The following is a 16,219-nucleotide window of genomic DNA, read 5'->3' as shown; positions in this document are numbered from 1 at the left end:
TGATGCATATCATATAATTGACCCACAGATACTTGTGGTGACATTGGAGTATCTATGTGACATTAGGGTTGATTGATGTGTATCATATGGTGTTATTTTACTACGAACTCTAGGGCTACTTGTGACACTTATTGGAATAGCTCAATGATTTGATCGGAAAATAACTTTGAGGTGGTTTCGTACCCTACAAGCGACTTCATCTTATGTTCTCCACAATAGGAACTTTAGAGTGACTTTTGTCGCATGTTGAGGGATTGTTGTATGATGTAATTATGTTATCATTGTTGAGAGAACTTGCACTAGTGAAAGTATGAACCCTAGGCCTTGTTTTCAAGCATTGCAATACCGTTTTTGCTCACTTTTGTTACTAGTTACCTTGTTGTTTTAATATTTTCATATTACAAAAACCTATATCTACCATCCATATTACACTTGTATCACCATCTCTTTGCTGAACTAGCGCACCTATACAATTTGCCATTGTATTTTGTTGGGGACACGAGAGACTCTTTGTTATTTGGTTGCAGGGTTGTTTGAGAGACACCATCTTCATCCTACGCCTCTCATGGATTGATAAACCTTAGGTCATCCACTTGAGGGAAAATTGCTACTGTCCTACAAAACTCTGCGCTTGGAGGCCCAACACGAGTCTACAAGAAGAAGGTTGCGTAGTAGACATCAAGTCTCTTTTTCGGCGCCATTGTGGGGGAGGTGAGTGCTTGAAGGTATATATTTAGATCTTGCAATTGAATCTTTTAGTTTCTTGTTTTATCACTAGTTTAGTCTATAAAAGAAAACTACAAAAAATGGAATTGAGGTTGCCTCATATTATTCATCTTTATAATGTATTTTGTGAAAATGATGGAAATGAAAATTGTGCTCAAGTGTTAGAACAAGAAGTCAATAAAATGTTTGGCACTAAATCTTTAAACGATGAGCATGATTGCAATGTTGTTAGTATGAATTTCTTGAATATCCATGATGCTAATTATATGCAAAGCCACAAGCTTGGGGATGCTATGTTTGATGAAGATGATATTTTTTGTCCCCCAAGTTTTGATGAGCAAATTTTTTTATGATGATAGCATACCTCCTATTTTATGATAGCATACCTCCTATTAATGATGATTATGTTGATGAAAGTGGATTTGGAGAGGTCGTGACTTTATTTAGTGATGAATCCACTATTTTGGAAGAGGTTCCAATTGATTATGAGAACAAAGTTGCTATTTATGATGATTATTGTGATGACATGTATGGTATAAAGAATAATGATAACCATGAAGCTTGTCATCATGATTTTAATTTCAATAGGATTATGCCGCGCATGATAGTTATTTTGTTGAATTTGCTCCCACTATTATGAATGAGAATAATTTTGCTTATGTGGAGAGTAGTAAAAAAATTATGCTTATGAATCATGAAAAGAATGTTTTATGTGATAGTTATATTGTTGTTGAATTCATTCATGATGCTAATGAAAATTATTAGGAGAGAGGAACTTATACTTTTACATATCTCAATAATAGCAAGTTTCCTCTCGATGTGTTGAAAATCTTGAAGTTTTGCTTGCTTTACCTTCCTATGCTAGTTGATTCTTGCTCCCATAAATTGTTTGCTCATAAAATCCCTATGCATAGGAAGAGGGTTAGACTTAAATGTGCTAGTCATATGCTTCATGATGCTCCCATTATGTTTCAATTCTTATCTTTTATGTGAGCATCATTGAAATCATCATGCCTAGCTAAAAAGGCATTGAAGAAAAGCGCTTGTTGGGAGACAACCCAACATTTATAACTACTCTTTTTGTGTGTTAACATTATTATGCTACTGTATTAACCATGTTTTATAGCTTCTGTTTTAATAAAGTGCCAAGTAAGACCTTTGGGATGGTCTATGGTGATAGTTGATTTGATCTTGCTGAAAAACAAGAACTTTTGTGCCCAGTCAAATAATTTTCATTTATTACGGAAGCACGATAAAATCATGATTCTTTTTGCACAAGATTGATATACATATTGCCCAGATTGTCCTAATTTTTCAGAATTTTTGGAGTGGACGTATACGAAGTTTCTAGATTATTACATACTGTTCTGTTTTTGACAGATTCTATTTTCATTGTGTTGTTTGCTTATTTTGATGAATCTATGGGTAGTATCAGAGGGTATGAACCATGGAGAAGTTGGAATACAATAGATATAACCAATATCAATTTAGAATGAGTTCACAACAGTACCTAAGTGGTGATTTACTTTATTATACTAACAGAGCTTACGAGTTTTCTGTTGAGTTTTGTGTTGTGAAGTTTTCAAGTTTTGGGTAAAGTTTCGATGGACTACAGAATAAGGAGTGGCAAGAGCCTAAGCTTGGGGATGCCCAAGGCATCCCAAGGTAATATTCAAGGACAACCAAGCATCTAAGCTTGGGGATGCCCCGGATGGCATCCCCTCTTTCGTCTTCATCCATCGGTAAATTTACTTGAGGCTATATTTTTATTCACCACATGATATGTATTTTGCTTGGGGTGTCTTGTATGATATGAGTCTTCGCTTTCTAGTTTGCCACAATCATCCTTGTTGTACACACCTTTTGAGAGGGACACACATTAATCATGAATTTATTAGAATACCCTATTGAAAATGCAACTATCCCTGGGTGGTTTTGGTAATTCCTAACAACATATAGCTCATTGGGCTAATGCTATTTTAAGATAAATATTTCAGGAAAGCTCAATGATTGGCATGGCATGGATTAGAAAGTGGACTCCTAAAAATGCTAAGGACAAAAGATTGGCTCAAGCTCAAAGCACAAGACTCTACATTTTACTTTTAGTGATCCAAGATCACATTGAGTCCATAGGAAAAGCCAATGCTATTAAAAGGGGGTGAGGTGTTGCTTAATGAGTTACTTGCTCAAAATGCTTAGTGATATGCTCCAAAAACCCTCAACTACTTTCTCATGTCCACATATGTCCCAAACCAAAAGTCAAACTCGGCCCCACCGAAATCTTCTATCCGGCGCCACCGAGTTCACTTAACATAGCCACTGCCACAAACCCTAGTCACTTCGGTCTCACCGATAGGGATCTCGGTCTCACCGAGATGGGATTGCAACCTCTCTGTTTCCATTCATAACGTTTCGGTCAAACCGAGATGAGCGATCGGCCCCACCGAGATTGCAATGCAAACTCTTTGTTTCCCCTTCGTAACGTTTCGGTCTAACCGAGATGAGAGAATCAGTCCCATCGAGTTTGCCTGACCAACTCTCCATTTGTCTATTACCAAAATCGGTCCCACCGAGTTTGTGTAATCGGTCTCACCGATTATGCCCTAACCCTAGTGGAATCGGTCCCACCGAGTTGACATGTCGGTCCCACCAAAAATCCTAACGTTCACATTTTGAACTAAGTCGGTCTGACCGAGTTTTATAATTCGGTCCCACCGAGTTTGGTGATTTGTGTGTAACGGTTAGATTTTGTGTGGAGGCTATATATACCCCTCCACCCACTCTTCATTCATGGAGAGAGCCATCAGAACATGCCTACACTTCCAACATACATTTTCTGAGAGAGAACCACCTACACTTGTGTTGAGGTCAAGATATTCCATTCCAACCACATAAATCTTGATCTCTAGTGTAACGCCCTCGATGCGGCTATATCTCCCACGTGTCGAAGCACGACTTAGAGGCATAACCGCATTGAAAGCAATGTCGCAAGTGAGGTAATCTTCACAACAACCCATGTAATACATAAGGGAAAGAGATACATAGTTGGCTTACAATCTCCACTTCACACAATTACATGAATAAAACATTACATCAACCAGATACACACAAGGTCCGACTACGGAACCCAAAAATAAAAGAAGACTACCCCAAATGCTACACAGTTCCCCGATCGACCCCAATTGGGCTCCACTACTGATCAACTAGAACGAAACAACACAAAGGACAAGATCTTCATTGAGCTCCTCCTTGAGCTTGGTTGCGTCACATGCACGATATCATCGGCACCTGCAAACTGGTTTTGGAAGTATCTGTGAGTCACGGGGACTCAGCAATCTCACACCCTCGCGATCAAGACTATTTAAGCTTATAGGTAGGGTAAAAGGTATGAGGTGGAGCTGCAGCAAGCGACTAGCATATATGGTGGCTAACATACCAAATGAGAGCGAGAAGAGGAGGCAAAGCACGTTCGAGAAACTATGATCAAGAAGTGATCCTAGAACAACCTACGTCAAGCATAACTCCAACACCGTGTTCACTTCCCGGACTCCGCCGAGAAGAGACCGTCACGGCTACACACGCGGTTGGTGCATTTTAATTAAGTTAAGTTTCAGGTTATCTACAACTGGAAATTAACAAATTCCCATCTGCCCATAACCGCGGGCATGGCTTTTGAAAGATCAAATCCCTGCAGGGGTGTCCCAACTTAGCCCATCACAAGCTCTCACGGTCAACGAAGGATATTCCTTCTCCCAAGACAATCTGATCAGACTCGGCATCCCGGTTACCAGACATCCTCGACAATGGTAAAACAAGTCCAGCAAGACCACCCGCTGTGCTGACAAATCCCGATAGGAGCTGCACATATCTCGTTCTCAGGGCACACCAGATAAGCTAAGCGTATGGAAGCCAACATAACCCAAGTTGCCAAGGGACGGCCCCGCACGGTGCTCTGGGTTGGACCAACACTTAGAGAAGCACTGGCCCGGGGGTTTAAAATAAATATGACCCTTGAGTCCGCGAAACCCAAGGGAAAAAGGCTAGGTGGCGAATGGTAAAACCAAGGTTGGGGCTTGCTGGAGGAGTTTTATTCAAATCGAACTGTCAAGGGGTTCCCATTATAACCCAACCGTGTAAGGAACGCAAAATCCGGGAACATAACACCGATATGACGGAAACTAGGGCGGCAAGAGTGGAACAAAACACTAGGCATAAGGCCGAGCCTTCCACCCTTTACCAAGTGTATAGGTGCATTAAGATAAACAAGATAATATTATGATATCCCGACAATAAACATGTTCCAACAAGGAACGATCGCCAATCTTCGCCTGCAACTAGCAACGCTATAAGAGGGGCTGAGCAAAGCGGTAACATAGCCAAACAATGGTTTGCTAGGACATGGTGGGTTATAGGCTTGGCTTAACAATATGGGAGGCATGATAAGCAAGTGGTAGGTATCGCAGCATAGGCATAGCAAAAGAGCGAGCAACTAGCAAGCAAAGATAGAAGTGATTTCGAGGGTATGGTCATCTTGTCTGAGATCCCGCAAGGAAGGAGAACGAGTCCATGAAGAAGACAAACGGACGTAGTCGAACGGATCCTCACAAATGCAACGTTATCGGAACTAACCCGAAGAAGCAACACCGGAAAGAAGAACACAACATAGTAAACAACCAACACATGAACATGGCATGATATGCGGGATGCAGTATGCGGTGCATATGCATGATTTGGGAAAGAATGATTGAACCTGGCCTCAACTTGGAAATCCAAGAGTGCCACTGGAAAGAGGAGTTGATTTCGGTCGAAATAGATATAAAGATCACCGGAATCGGATGCACGGTTTGGAAATGGCAAACAAAACAAATATGGCACCGGTCTGCGATAATCAAGTGACCATCTAAATGCATCAAGATAAATAAGCTACTGCACTCAAAAATGGCAACAAAATACACGAAAGGGATCCACTCATGATGCTTGACAAAAGATGAACACTGAGCTACGGCTAATTCACTCATTAACAGGTTCAAACAAGCATGGCAAAAGTGCAAAAGATTACAGGTTTCAGACTTAGTGAAAATAACATGATGTCAGGAATTTAACATCAGGAAGCAATGTTTAGAGCATGATAACGACATGCTACAGGACATATCATGGCAAATAAAGGCATGGCACGAAGCTAATCAAAGCATATAACAAAAGTCCCTTAGTGACCATGAGCCAAAAGGGATCAGAAAATACAATTGCAAGCATGTGAACATACCAAAAACATAAACAGATTCAGACTTAGTGAAAAACTGGAGCATGGCAAAACAGATATCAAGTAGGCATGTTTATGAGCTCAATGCACTCACTACGAGGCATTGCATGACAAACTAAGCATACACCCAGCAAATAGACATGGCATAGAAGCTATACATGGCAAGAACAACAACATAGCATGCACGGATCAACTACAACAAGCTCGGCAAAAATACTAAACATGTTAACAATCTGTCAGGAACATTTTATAGCAAAAGTAGAGCTCGATTTACTCAAGCTAGGGTGCTCCATAATTGCAAACAAAGACATGGATGGATAGAGCACAACATTATCTACAAAACATCCTTACTGATCATGCTCAAAAGAGTCACGGATCACTAGAAAACAACATGAACATATGGCATAAAAATAATGACAGGGCAAGGACTTAGTGAAATTCTAAGTCCCTGAAATCAGCATCATTGAGTAAGCTACTTTGCATGCTTGTGCTAGTCACCACATAGATCACAAAAATACATGGCATACACCCCTGTAAAGATGGCATGGCATTCTTCAAAACACATGTAGAGCTCAGGATCATATCATGCACACATTAATCATGGAAAAAATGACAAAAGTGCATTTGCTGAAACAGATCTGAAACTATCATCACATAGCCCTGTTCCAACAGCATTTCGGGCATCAAGATGAGCTCAAATGAAAATGATGCAATGAGATGAAATGATGTACTCGTCGAGAAGAACATTTCGATATGCTACACGCACGAATCGAAGCCACGATGAGGAAGTTAAGATGCGATGAAGATGCACACATAATATGATATTACAGGGACTTAGTGAAAAAACACGGAGGCAAAAACTGGACCGGGGCGTCACCTCGTGGGCTTCGGCCCAGGGAGCAGTTGGGTCGTAGGGTTAGGCCGGACGTGGGGCGGGGCCCACTGAGAACAGGGCAGGCCCGAGCGGGCGCTCGTCCTCCTCCCGATCCCGCCTGGATCGGGGAGGCAGGAGGCGGCGGCGGCGCTTCCCGCCAGCGACACGAGGCAGGGGCGGCGACGGGCACCGTGCGACGGGGCGACGGGATCCAGGGGCTGCGGCTCGGGTCGACCTCGGTCGTCGGACTCCGTTCACCGGCGCCTACGGAGGAGCGCAGGGAGGCGAGGCGCACGGCAGAGGAGCTCCGGCGAGGGCTCACCGGATCCGGTGGCCGGCAACGAGCTACAGGATCGAGGGGCTCCTCCCCTCGATGCAGGAACCTGGAACGGGCGCGGTGGCGGGGATCCGGGCCTGCACGGGCCTCAGATGGGCTCGGCGGGCCCGCGGCGAAGTGGGGCGCTGGGAGACACGTGGCGGCGCGCTAGAGGAGGAGGGAGGCGGCGGTGACGACGTGGCAGCCGCTGATTGGTTCGGCGACATGGACGGCTGGATGGACGCATCCGCCAGCAAGCGGACATGTCCGGCGGCCCGAGAGGAGCGGGGTTTAGGGTTCATCCGCGAAAAAATCTGGGAGGCACACATATATATAGGTAGAGGGAGCTAGGAGAGTCCAAATGAGGTGCGGTTTGCGGCCACGCGATCGTGATCGAACGGCCTAGATGATGGTGGGGGTTTTGGAGGGTTTTGGGCCACTTTGGAGGGGTGTTGGGCTACAACACACACGAGGCCTTTTCGTTCCTCGGTTAACTGTTGGAGTATCAAATGAAGTCCAAATGGCACAAAACTTGACAGGCGGTCTACCGATAGTAAACCAAGGCCGCATGATAAGTCTCGGTCCAATCCGAAGACATTTAACACCCGCACATGAAAAGAGGTAGAAAGGGGCACCGGAGGACATAGGAGCGCCGGAATGCAAAACGGACAACGGGAAAAATGCTCGGATGCATGAGACGAACACGTATGCAAATGTGATGCACATGATGACATGATATTAAATGCATGACACGCAAGCAATGACGAGGCAACAACAGCGAATAACTGGAAGCCACCTGGCACATCGGTCTCTGGGTGTTACATCTAGCCTTCCCAAGTCGCTTTCCACTCAAATCATCTTTCTACCAAATCCAATCCTATGAGAGAGAGTGAGTGTTGGGGAGACTATCATTTGAAGCACAAGAGAAAGGAGTTCATCATAAACACACCATCTATTACCTTTTGGAGAGTGGTGTCTCCTAGATTGGTTAGGTGTCACTTGGGAGCCTCCGTCAAGATTGCGGAGTTGAACCAAGGAGTTTGTACGGGCAAGGAGATCGCCTACTTCATGAAGATCTACCATAGTGAGGCAAGTCCTTCGTGGGCGACGGCCATGGTGGGATAGACAAGGTTGCTTCTTCATGGACCCTTCGTGGGTGGAGCCCTCCATGGACTCGCGCAACTATTACCCTTCGTGGGTTGAAGTCTCCATCAATGTGGATGTACGATAGCACCACCTATCGGAACCACGCCCAAAATCTCCATGTCTACATTGCGTTTGCTCCCTCCAAACTCCTCCCTTTACCTTCATATGCAATTGTTTTACATTCCGCTGATATACTCTTAGAATTGCATGTGTAGGTTGATTACTTGAATTGTGCTAAGTTGCTAAAATCTGCCAAGACTTAAAATGGGGAAAAAGGCTAGATTTTTATTTGGTCAAGTAGTCTAATCACCCCCCCCCCCTCTAGATATACTTTCGATCTTACAAGTGGTATCAGAGCTTTGGTCTCCATTTGCTTTGATTTCCATAGCTTTTGGTGATCATAGCCTTGGTTTCACAGCCTAGGAGAGTATGGCGTCTAGTGAGGGAAATTACCACCATAGAGGTCCTTACTTTGATGGTACTAATTGTGCTAGTTGGAAGCATAAGATGAAAATGCATATTCTTGGACATAACCCTGCCGTTTGGGCTATTGTGTGTATTGGCTTGCAAGGTGAATTCTTTGATGGGAGAGAACCGAACCGTGAAGCTACCTCAGAAGAGTTGAAGATGCTGTAATACAACACTCGAGCTTGTGATATTCTCTTCAACGGATTGTGCCCTGAAGAATTCAACAAAACCAGTCGTCTTGAGAATGCAAAGGAAATTTGGGATACTTTGACTGATATGCACGAAGGTACCGACTCCGTAAAGGAATCCAAATTGGATGTGCTTCAAAGTCAACTTGACAAGTTCAAAATGAAGGATGGTGAAGGTGTCGCTGAAATGTACTCTAGGCTTGCTCTCATCACAAATGAGATTGTCGGCTTAGGAAGTGAAGAGATGACCGATAGATTCATCATCAAGAAGATCCTAAGAGCCTTGGATGGAAAACATGATACCGTGTACACATTGATCCAAATGATGCCCAATTACAAAGATCTCAAGCCAACAGAAGTCATTGGAAGAATTGTTGCTCATGAGATGTCACTCAAGGATAAGGAAGAGCTTCACAACAAGTCAAGTGGTGCTTACAAAGCCTCATGTGAAGCTCCAACATCATCAAGTGAGAAACAAACCTTCAACGAAGAATTGAGCCTAATGGTGAAGCACTTCAACAAGTTTTACAAGAGTAGAAGCAAGGAAAGAAGTTTCAAGTCAAGGTCCTACAATGACAAAAGATCTTCTAGTCGTGAGAGCAATTGCTACAATTGTGGAAGACCCGGACACCATTCCAATGAGTGTACGGCTCCCTACAAAATAAGAGAAGATTCTCCCAAAAGAAGAAGTAGAAGAGAAGAATCACCACCAAGAGAGAGAAGGATTAGAGATGATCGTTATGAATGAAGAACATCACGGAGAAGCAAGGATTCGAAAAGGAAGGACAAGTAATCAAAGAGCTACACAAAACGAAGACATCAAGCTCATGTTGGTGAATGGGTATCCGGCTCCGACTCCGACAATCACTCCGAAAGAAGTTATCACTCTGACTCCGAATATACTCAAGATGAAGGTGTGTCGGTCTAGCACTTGTGTCAACTAACTCCTATGACATATTTGAGTCACCAAATGAAGGAATTGGAAGATGCTTCATGGCTAAAGGTCCAAAGGTAACACACACCCGAGTATGTTGATTTTAATAGTGATGAAGATTATTTTGCTAGGAGACGATGATTTACTTGTTGATAACTCTAGTTATGAAAACTATGATGAACTTGCTATTAATCATGCTAATCAAGACAAAACGAATTACAATGATAAGAAGGAGATTGAGCGTCTAACTAAAGAATTAAACACTCTTAAGTTAGCTCATGAAACTACCTCGGAAGATCATCGAGAACTTTTAAAGACTCATGAGAAGCTACGCTTTGAAAAGCTCAACCTTGAGTGAGAGCATGAGTTCTTAAAGGCAATCAATGATGACTGTAACATCCCAAATTTTCAATTTGCAATGTTATACATTAGATCAACATTGCATATCATATTTTATTGCATTTTGGCTTGATCCTAGAAATTCTACGCAACTCAAGGACCTATGGAGAGAGTTGGGGATTTCATTATTTTCATATTCGAGTTTTCTCAAATTTTAAAAAGAGGATCGTTTGATTTTAATTATTTTCTCTTCAAATATTTCTTTTATAAAAATAAAAGAGAGAGGATAAAATGACTCCCTCAAAACAGAGAAATATCGAAGATTTAATATTAAAATCAAATAAGATTTTTATTCGGAGTTTTATCGCTGTTTTATTTGAATTAGGAAAAATGTGCATTTTTCAAAATTACATTTAGGCCCAAATAAATGTTCAGCTTGTCCGACTTATTTTTAGAGGATGGGGAAAATTTATTTCAGGATTTTTGGAGTTCGTTTAGTATTTCTTTTCTTTCTTTTTATGCACATCGGAATTATTTTAAAAAAAGTGAACTGACTCCGGGCCGTACCCGAGTGGAACTCCGCCCGGGGGGGCTTTTTAAGCCGCGCCGCCGAGCCCACCACAGCCCAAACCACGCCGCCGCCCAAACCCTAACCCTAGCCACGCCACCGCCGATCCGCCGTCGCCGCCTCGCCTCGCGCGCTGCGACCGCCGCCCGCCGCCCGCGCCGCCGTGCCCCGTCGCTGCCGCTGCCGCCGCCGTCCGCTGCCCCATGCCGCCGCACCGGAGCCGCCCCGTCTTCCCCGGACCCCGCCGAACCCGAGGTAGCCGCCTCGGTTTTCGTGAGAAAACCGTTTGGTTTTTTTTTCGAAACCCTAGATCCGTTTTTTATCCGGTTTGGTTTAATTATTTAGCGAACGCCCATTTTTATGTTCGTTTTAACGAACAGTTTTCACCGTTTAGCCACAGACAGCGAACGTTCGTTCGTTAGCCTGTTCGTCAGTTTTTCTTTTTCTAGGATTTTCCGCGATTATTTTCGATCGCGATTTCTGATCCGATTTTTGTTCTAGTATAACTTTTCGCTCGTCGGAATCAGGCGATTCAAGCGCCTAGAGTTTCGTCTTGAAACCTTCTTTCTATTTAACCAACTTGAACAAGTTTTTGCTACTGTAAAATTTGACTTTAGTCCATATTATTAAACGAAGCTTGTTTCTTTCGCCGTTTGAGTTTCGTTGCTTCGTTTGAGTTGATTCTTTTTGCAAACCGGAGTTCTTAAGTTGAAATTTCTGGTTAGACTTTTTATTTGAGTTTTACCCGTGCCCTTGCTTGATTACTTATTGTATGCTTATTTGATTGCGATAGAGTACCCGGAGTGCGAAGTGTGCTACATCGAGTCTCTAGGTTTCACGGATCATCAGCAAGGCAAGTGACACTTTGATCATACCTCTTCACTACCCAGTTTTTATTGCATTAGATCAATCCTCAAACAATTGCATGGTTAGGATCTGAATAATTTGTGGGTTGGGAACTAGATGAGGTAGTACCTATTCACCTATTTATTATCAAACCCTGGGGAGTTACTTCTACGTTCCTTATAATGTTATGTTATGCTATGCTATGCTCGTAGACGTGGATTGGGTTTGAGAGTATCCATGACAGATGTGGTATTTTTATTTAATGGTTCAACTTAAGGTGTCAACTTTAATACACATCTGGGTGGATTGAGGCACCTAGGGTATCCAGTGATTGCCTGCTTTTTTTGGAAATCCCGGGGTACCATTTGATTCTCCTATGGACTGCCACCCAGGCTTAAAGGGATCATAAGATTATTCATACTGGAAACTTCCGTGTGCAGCCACATGCCATTATGGGCTCTGGCATTGTTGAGTAAGTTGTGGGAAACCTTTCCATGATGGTATAGCAGATGTAGAGGATTGTAGGTGTACCGGCCTATCTATCGGTTAAGGGGACCTCTTCGGAAAGACTGTGTCTCGGTCATCCGTTTCTCAAACATTATGTAGTGCGAGAAATCCAACAGAGGAGATCGAGTCTTGTGGGGAAAAGTGCACAAACCTCTGCAGAGTGTACAAACTAATGATGGTTAGCCGTGTCCCCGGTTATGGACATCTTGAGTATCTGGTTCTTGGATCATCATGTGGATCTCATCACTCTTTAATATAATTTGATTAGGTTAATGATTACTTTTAATTGGGATTGAGAGGGGGTTTACCTTCTCAATGTTTTCACCCAACTTTGTAGTTAAATAAAATATATTCCTTTGCAGTAGGGAAAAATTGGATTTTCGCAAAACCTATTAACCATACAGCCTCCACCAGCCATATATGCATGTAGTGATAGCTTTATTCTATTCATTACTCTCTTGTGTTACATTGCCAGCATATTCCATGTGTTGACCCGTTTTCGGGCTGCAACGTATCATGTTGTAGACTTTTCAGACGACGAGTAAGGAGCCTTAGGTCCTGGTCTTTCACTCAGTGATGCCGTTGGAGTTGATGGACTCACTTTATCTTCCAAGCCTTCCGCTGTTATCATATTAGATGGCATTAAGCCATATTTATTGTAATAAGTTCTCTTTTGAGACATTCAATGTAATAAGTGTGTGATTGCTACTCTATTATAAATCCTCAAGTACTGTGTGTGTCAGCATTACCGATCCGGGGATGACACTGATGCACAGAGATCAGACTGTTTGAGGTCTGGTCGCTATAAGATGGTATCAGAGCACACGCTGACTGTAGGACACGACCACTAAGCTAAAGCCCTAGATCACTACTCTCTTCTCATTTCTGACTTCTCTCCATTTTCTACTCTTTAGGATGGCGGATGCAAGGAACAAGTTTGCACAACCAGATGAAGACACACCTTTTGGACGCCACTTGAAGGAAGTCACTAGGTACCTGAACATCGGAATACCAAGCTTCACCGGGACTTACAACACCACTTTACCAGAAGAAGAGCGATGGATGATTCAAGTTCAAGTTCCAGGAAGGACATTCACGCCAGTCACTGAGCCCATAGAGTTTTCCTTTGATGCACCAACCTGGAGTCTAGGAAAGAGTATGGCAGCTCACATCACCATGGGATGCATTGGAGAAGTTTACCACAAGGATCTCAAGGATACTATCTATCAGATTTGTGGGCGCCAAGATGAGCAATGGGAGATGATCAGCACCAGGAAGGATAGATTAATTGCCGCTTTCATCCAGGAGTTAAACCAGCATATTCACCGCCAGGAAAATTAGATGTGCGCAGGCATGATAGATCTGAAGAAGGCGATGACAAGGCTCACGGAGCTTGAGGAAGAACTCAAGGAAACTCTCGAAGATTATGAGGAAGAAATCGTCGTACTAGTGGAGAAGAATGACGACTTGACAAGGAAGTTAGGAGTATTCATGGGAGACCCCGCGCCAGGAGGAGAAGATGACGGTTCCACTTGCCCGGAAAACTACATCATCATCGACGACACCGACTCGGACCCTGATGATAGTGATGATGATTATGTTGATGAAGCTGGAGCGGATATCATGGAGTCTTCGACCGAACAATATTTCTAGTTGACCACCAAAACAGTAGTAGTAGTCTACCATGTAAATAGTATAGTCCAAGCACTTTGTAACGATAAGTTCTAGACCGATTGTATGCCCTTGCTTGATTGATTGAGTGATATGATTGTGCTTGTCTCATGTGCATATGGGTAGTGTTTTCTCACTAGACCTCATTCTATTCTATTATCTTCCCTCTAAACCCTCAGATGCCTCCGAGACGTGACCCCGGATTTACCTTTCCACCGGAGCTCACTCAGTTGATCCAGTAGTAGAATACCCTGATGCAGTTGTTAGTTTAGAACCAAGGCAACAACAACAACCCACCACCACCCCCCCAGTTGACAATTTAGCCCGTTTTTTGAGGTTGCAGCCACCGGTGTTTTCCAGTAGCACCGAGCCGATAGTGGCAGATGATTGGCTCCGCAGGATTGGAAGGGAGTTAACCACTGTAGGATGCACAGATGCTGAGAGGGTGTGTTTTGCCGCGCACCAATTGGACGGACCAGCAGCCTCATGGTGGGAGAATTACACTGTCACATATCCTACAGCCACTGTTGCATGGGACCAGTTCCAGCAGGCTTTTCGCACTGCCCATGTATCAGCAGGAGCTATGGCCATAAAGAAGCATGAGTTTCGCAACTTACACCAAGGAGGACGCACCGTTAGCCAGTATGTGGTTGACTTTAGCAAGCTAGCACGTTATGCCCCAGATGACGTTGCTACGGATGCAGCTAAGCAGGAGAAGTTTTTGGAAGGACTGAATGATGCGCTGGGCATGCAGTTGATGGTAGCAACCTTTAATAACTACCAACAGTTGGTAGATAGAGCTCTCATGATTGAAGGGAAGCAGCAGCAGATAGATAACCGCAAGAGGAAGTATGGACAAGGGAAGTATAATTCTGGAGCTCAGCAGAGACCCCGTTTCACCCCGAACTCGGGAGGACTTGTGCATAACCATGAAGGCCACACTCACAATGGAGGAATTTCTCACAACCATAGTGGCTCCAAGAAAGGTAATCGAGGAAGCAACGGACAGAACCGTTCCAACCTAGCAACGCCCGCCAAGAAAGATCTAAGCCACGTTACTTGCTACAAGTGCCAGAAGACCGGACATTACGCCAATGAATGTCCTGAAGCTAAGAACAGAAATGGTAATGGAAGCTCTGGGAAGAAGCTATAACAGCCTGGATTTTTGCCCTTTTCTTTTTCCTTTGATTTTCTTGGATTTCCGGTTTTGTTTTGCTTTTCCGTGGCTATATGGGTCTGAAACTTGGGAAGATCATGTCTTCCTAGGTTTTATAGTGTCTTGTCACCCTCTTCATCATCATAAGATCATGTCACTTCCATCCTTGACCTAACCCAAAATTCTTTTGTTGGGAATATTCCTTTTCTGATAAAAGGAATAACCCTTAAAACCCTAGGTTGTGAAGCAACCTATATTTCTGTCACTCCTAAAATTCCCAAATAATTCTCATAAATTGTTTGGGTCCTATCTTGATCAAGTATGGAAAAATATTTCATTGCCCTGTTCAAAAATAATCCTCCAATAATTATTTTCCTATTCTGTCCTAAATGGCACTTTGCAAAGGAAGTGCTATTTATATTTGCTTGATTGACCCCAAACTTCTAGGACATCTTTTCCTATCCATATCATTGGCTCATGCCAAAATTCAACTCAATTTGCCTAGTAAATATGCCTGAGCAAGTTTTCAAAGTTCCTGCATGAGGGAAGTGATTGTGAAGGAAGTACAAGCTAGACATATCCAAATGAGTTGTAATTTTGCAAGTTCCTTTACATTATCAAATCATGATTCTCCACCAAATATGAGATCATGTAACTCATCTATGTGAGCCCAGCCCCAAATCTTAGTTTCTGGTCAGATTTTCAGTTTGTGAAGCAACTATATTTTCTATTGCTTCAATTCATCTGAAACTTTAGGAGGACATGCTTCTACCTATATCAACTCCTTCCACCAAGTTTTACCTCAATTGGTTAATCCAATTGCCCTGGGTAATTTGTCCAAATTTCTGCCCAGAATGAAGCTTTGTGAAGCAAGTGTCACTTTAGTATTTTCAACTGGCATGAAATTTTTACAGAATCTTCATATAATCATATAACCCCTCTCTGCCAAATTTCAGCTCACAGAGATCAAGTATGTGAGTGCATCATCCAAATCCTCAATTCTGGCCAGTTTTGCACTTTCTACTACAACCACCATCTAACCTCCTCCTCTTAGTCTGATTTTTGGTGATCAGCATCACCTTAGTATGTGATCATCATCACACAAACTCTTTACCACGTTACCTAGCTGGTTTAACCACAGCAAGTTACAAGCACCTTCTAACTGATTTACTTTTGGAGCTAAGTGCAAATCACTTCTTTGCCCCTGGACCAAATTATTT

The sequence above is a fragment of the Triticum urartu genome, chromosome 5A (genome assembly GCF_056163025.1).
Source record: "Triticum urartu cultivar PI428250 chromosome 5A, HENAU_Tu73, whole genome shotgun sequence".
Taxonomy (NCBI): domain Eukaryota; kingdom Viridiplantae; phylum Streptophyta; class Magnoliopsida; order Poales; family Poaceae; genus Triticum; species Triticum urartu.
The sequence above is the reverse complement of the archived record's forward strand: the minus strand, read 5'-3'. Positions refer to the sequence as shown.